Genomic DNA, 6,000 nt, shown 5'->3' on the forward strand with positions numbered 1-6,000 from the left:
GGGATAACACTTGAAGTTTGCTGACGAGGTGAGATATGTGTATTGAAAATCTACACCATTTACTTCCATTGAAGGGGATAAATGGATTAGGAATGGCTACGCGCTTGGCCTGAGATCGGCTGGCCGAATGCCCGCTATGGAAGGCGATGGCGTAATGTCCTGTGCATTCGTGCAAGGGCAGTTGCGCGGAAGCAAAATTCAACCTCGTAGCCTGGTTACAGCAAGAAGTAGATAGATAGATTTGAATTATAGGAAATTCAAAGAGGTCGACCGGAGCTAGTGTGCTCTAGTCTGCTGCTCTGCACCGGGGAAGAGGGAAGGGGAGTGAACGTACTGCGATGAATGATGATGATAAGAGAAGTGGTGAGTGCTCACGTACATTATACGTTGGCCCTACTAGAGTCGCTCGTCCAGCTTAGTGTGCTGCAGAAGCTTAAACAGCGCTTTAGTTGATCGCATTGAAGTTGCAGTGTCAGGTCATGGGCCGAGGATAGCGTCCTCCGATGGTAGTTGCCTGCCAGTACTGGCTAGGAAACTTTACAACATCCTTCACTCCTGCATATATGCTGGGCAATTGAACAATGTGTGTTCCAGCGTCTCAGGCATCTGGCAGTGTTCACAATCAGGGCGGTTCGACCGGCCGATGAGGTGTGCGTAGCGACGGGTGATAGCAACGTCCAGCCGAATCCTGCGTAGCGACGACGCTTTGCTCCACGTAACCTTTGGAGGCAAACAGAATTTATCGTCTGGGTCGACCATATGTAGGCGTCTGTGGCGGTTGTCAGCATGGGTTATGTATGCCTTTGTAAGGTCCTGCATGACATGCGCCTTGATCACTGAGTTGGTGTCAGGTCACAAGTAGGCAATCCGTACTTATCAGAGGAAGCGAATGCTGATCTTGCCTCACTGTCAGCGAGTTCATTGCCAATCATACAACAATGACTAGGCACCCATTGAAAAGTGATCACGTGGCCACCTCGCTTGGCACTGTGAAGTAGTTTCTAGCTCAAGCAGGTAATATGGTCCTTTCTTTAAAAAAAAGACATTTTAACACCTGTAGCGCTGATTTGGCATTCAGAAGGTGTCTGCGTTATCATAAAAGGGACATCCTCCCATATTGGCGCAAGTTCGGCAGCCGTAGATGTCGATTTGTTGTCCAATTGAAATCGCCGACTAATTACAAGTTGCGGGATAACAAATGCTGCCGTTGTGGCATATGGTGCGACCGAACCATCGCTATATACTTGTGCAGTCCCACTATACAATATAAATATATGGTACAGGGTGAGCTGCTTCAAGCCAATGGAAGAAACGTTGGATTTCTTTGTAATCCCAGGTATTTGAAGCCCCACTATTGGTCTCGGTAATGTCCAGGGAGGTTTCTCGTGGATGTTGGTGGCCTGGAACCTCGCATGTATAATGTTTGCGTGGCATGCAGTTGCTTTAGGAAAATCATAGTCAAGGTTGTTTCTTGGGAGTGTTGACAGATGATGGTGTGAGTGTCTGGTCAGCAGGCGAATATACATTCGCACAGGTTTACAGGACCTGTATACGTCGATTGGGCAAGCCCACGCTTCCGCTATTGTGCCCTTAGTTGACGTGCAGCTTGGCAAGCCAAGGCATATCCGCAGTGCTTGTGCCTGAAGGCTCTGCAGCGCGCGCGTACAAGGTGGCCCCATGTTAGATAGCAAAGGCATTCTTCAGTGCCTGGTACACTTGGAGCAAACTTAAGGGCCGTTTATAGTCCGACGTAAGGCGAGCGCACGCGCACGCTATGTCACGTTGGCGAAAATTACCCCCTCTATAGTCGAGCGCACTGGCGCAGCCAACGTAACCGGCGGCTTCCAACGCGCCGGAGGGGCCTGGCGCTGAATTGGCTCCTGACTAGAGTATTCTAGTACACTCTACTCCTGACCCATTCGCGCGTTGGTCGCGCCGACTGCGCCGACCCACAATACATTTCGCGCGAAGAAATAAGGGTGCCCACGTCGCTTCGCCGACGGTTTAAAGCTGCGCGCGGGCTTGGGATCGTTCTGCGCATGCTCCGAAGACAACAGCTGACGGCGCACGCGTCGGAGTATAGAGGAAATGGCGTTTCGGCCGGCGCAGCGCAACCGGCGTAGCGTGACTGGCCGCAAATGACGCTGGCCCTCGCGCCGGTAACGTCGGACTATAAACGGGCCTTTAGTTCAGAGGGGCCCCATTTTTCTTTCTCTAAGTTCGGTTCCCCAATAAGCAAGCACGAGCAAAAAGGCTTTGCTAGAATTACTCTGAAAACTTCATGTGGTCATAGATTCCCGAGAGGGAATGTATTCCTGCCAATCAACAGCCTTTACCACTGCTGAACTCTCACAGAGTAGATAGGTGCGCGTAGTTCGGCGATCTTCAAGACGAATCTGTTGAATGAGAGCAATGTCACGTACCTCTCTCATACCTGCGCACAATTTCGCAACCGGCAGAAGGCAAGGCACTAAAGCACGGAGGAAACTCATCGACATCACTTCCCTAGCCACGTCTGCGCGACATGGCCGGGATAAAGCTGTGCAGTTTGATAGCATTTATTACGAGCAATTAAATTTTTTCGCAGCTGCTTCTGTTTGTGCTCTCTGGTGGCTTAATCATCCACACAGGAACAGTTATCCGGTACATTTGGACTTGTAATTTATGAAGTAAACAGCCAACAAGCACCTGTACTGGCAAAGCTCACTGCGTTTTAGTTTTTTTTTTGTTGTTGTTGTTGTTGTTCCGCGAGGTGAGCTTTGCTATGACTTATCTGCCAACCGTGATGCAGTGTCGTGATAAGTGATAGTGATACAAATTTGCCACTGTCCGTGCTTAAAACAGCGCACTGCGCCAGAAGTCAGCAGCTCCTCCAGTCCATCCAGTTTCTCCAGCATCAGCTTCAACAGCAAGACAGCCGTTCGGAAAAGTCAGCAGTGTTGCCCATCTTCCTCCCAAATATAATCGAAAGTACGTACTGCCTGACCATGTTTCATAAAGATGTTCTGTTTGATTTCCGTTTCCACTTGCGTCATTTTGGTAGGTGTGAAGTGTGGCCTGTAGGCATTGAAGAATTTTATAAATGCTACCATGATTACATGGACGATATAGAAGAACTAAAATCTGGGAGAGCTGGTACCTATGCATGGCACACCTGCAGCGCGCGCAGATAATGAATGACACAGGCAATCTGGTGAATGTGGCCTCTGTGCGCACCTATTCTGTTCACGAGGCGGAGGAGGCGGCTGTTGCCCTGGCCATGCACAGCGCACATTCTCCCCTCTTCGTCCTCTCTGACTCCCGTACAGCCGTTTGGTCCTTTTCGGCGGCACGCGTGTCGAAACGGGCGAATAGAATTGCGATCAACAACCTCACTAATTTCGATCAAATCGGCACGGAAGCATATTTCCAAATTTCATGGTTCCCGGCCCACCTGGGAGACTCGATCCAACCGCACGGCTGTAACCCCAACGAACGGGATCACCGGTTGGCGCGCTATTTCACGACCCGCGCAGCCGTCAACGGCCCTCCTCCTAACGAGGCTCGCATCCAGAAAGGCCCATTGTGCACCTTTCACGAAATCGTCTCACACTGCCGCTTGGAAAGGAGGTGGTTCTCTCCTCCTCACCCAAACTAAATAAACCACAAGCTAGCACGCTCAGAATGTTACAAACCCGCACGCACCCCATTTCGCGGTCCCTTAGCAGGATAGACCCACACTTCCCACAGTCGTGCCCCAAATGCGGAGCCGACTCATGCTCTTTTGATAACATGCTCTGGTTGTGCCCAGCCATAGAAAACTCTATACTTGCACAAAGGAACATTTGTTATAGTGAGGCATAAATTAATAAAATAAGAGCCTCTCCCCGCACCATAAGAATATAGCAGGCATTGCCAATTTAAAATAAATGAACAGGGCATTGCCAAATAAAAATTTGGGGGGATGGGATGGGAGGGGGGATGGGGGAGGGGAAGTTGAGGTTAGGGGAAAGGGAAAGGGTTGGACTACCAGCGAAACCACGGCCAGGGAACGGATCTGCATTGCGGGATTTATTAGGATATATACAAATGAGTTCTTGCTGTTAACATAAATGGTGAGTATTAATCTTCTCTTGTGGTGAGTTCTTCGCTTGATATTCTTCCTCGGCTTCTTGTTTGAGTTCTTTGTGAAGTCTTCTTGCTTCGGCTTAGTTTTAGTTAAAATGGGCAAAATCTGAAGAATAGAACAAGTTTTATTAGTACCCCCCACCCGGTTAGTATGACATAGCTCTCAGGTGTTAGGTATTTTGTTTATTAGATCGAGTGGCAGATGTGGAATGCTTTAATTTATATTATTGATTATGATTTTCTTGTTTTAACTTTTATCATAGAGTAATAGTTTCTGTAATTCATTTTTCTCTTTTTTGTTTATAAATGAATAACTGTATTTATAGGATTTAGATGGAGGTTATGTGGAATGATGGTCATGGTTTTTTTTTTTTTAACATGTGGGTTTTTTTTTTATTGTAGATAATATGTATAGAATCATATCAACACATATACTTATATATATTTTTTTATTACTTTTATATTGTTTTACACTTGTAGCAAATGGTATATTGTGTCATTTGGCTACCGTAATGATTGGTTAGGCACTGTTCTCTTTTTTTTTTTCGTTAGGCATTTGCCTCTTTCATTTATAAATATACAAAAGAATTACTATGGTTTTTAATAATTCAGTTTGCAGTATTTGTGCAAGCTTGAACACAGCCAAACACTAAATTTTTTTTTTCCGTCGTATTGTAGTGTTTTACGCTTAGCGGCCTTGTTTTAGGTTGGCCTTGGAAGTATTTGTTTATTCCAGAGCTCGTAATGTGTATATTAGTATTATTATTTACATTTTTTAATTTTTTTTCCCCCCTGGCCAGGCTGTGGGTTTGGTGAGTCCCTCCCCTGTTGGGGTGGATTATTGAGCTGACAGGCTAGCATGTAAGAGGTCCATAAAGAACCTTTATTTGCGGGAGATTTCCGTCGGGAAAGCTTTGTTGTCCTTGTAATAGTAATAAGTGAAACTCAGTTTTGGTGCCTTTATGTGTTGGGAAAGATTGCCTTTCCTTTGTGTAGGATTTGAATAACCAAAGCCCCTTTTGTGGCATGAGAGGAGTATGGGATCTTTAGTTTCTCCCATTTATATTTTCATTTGCTTTCCGTTTTCCTTGGGGCTGATAGGGTAGCTCTCACCCCTCGTTTGACCCTAGTTTGGGTTGCTTAGAGGGATGGAGTGCCCGCCCGGTGCTTTTTTTTTTTTTTTTTTTTTGTCCGGGGGGTCTTGGGGCTGCCCGGGATAGCTCTCACTCCTTGTTTCACCCTAGTTTGGGTTACCTTGAGGAGTGGAGTGCCCGCCCGGTTTTTCCTTTTTGTCCGGGGGGTCTTGGGGTGCTAGAACTTGCTCTCACTCTTTGTTTGACCCTAGTTTGGGTTACTTGGATGAGTGGAGTGCCCGCCCGGTTTTTTTTTTTTTTTTTTTTTTTTAGTCCGGAGGGTCCGAATTTAAGAGTTGGCTGAACAACTGCCTTGAGTGTTCATTTGCCTCCCCATAGATTGGCTCATGACTCACCATTATCCCACCGCTCTGTGAGCCTGTTAGGCTATAGGGTTCTTTTCTTTCTTTTTTTTTTCACACAACAAGCTCTGTTTTAGTTATAGTTTTGTAGCTTGAGAAGGAGTTTTGATTTCCTCCTTAGCTTATGGTAGTAGGACTTGGTTAATTTTCAGTGGGAGGAGTTCCTAAGAAGCGACCACCACCACATCCAACTCCAGGCAGTCCAGAGGGCTAACGACATCGCAACGGGATTCCGCCTCCCGGTGCCATCGTGGGCGGAGCCACCGACTTGACCTGAGGGAGCCTTCGGCTCCCCCTGGCCAGTTTCTCAGGACCAATAAAAGTTCTTGTCACTGTCACAGGTAGTTTACAAACAAGCACTGGCTCACCACTCGGTTTATTTCAGGCAGAAAATACAC

Source organism: Dermacentor silvarum, chromosome 7 (genome assembly GCF_013339745.2).
Source record: "Dermacentor silvarum isolate Dsil-2018 chromosome 7, BIME_Dsil_1.4, whole genome shotgun sequence".
Taxonomy (NCBI): Eukaryota; Metazoa; Arthropoda; class Arachnida; order Ixodida; family Ixodidae; genus Dermacentor; species Dermacentor silvarum.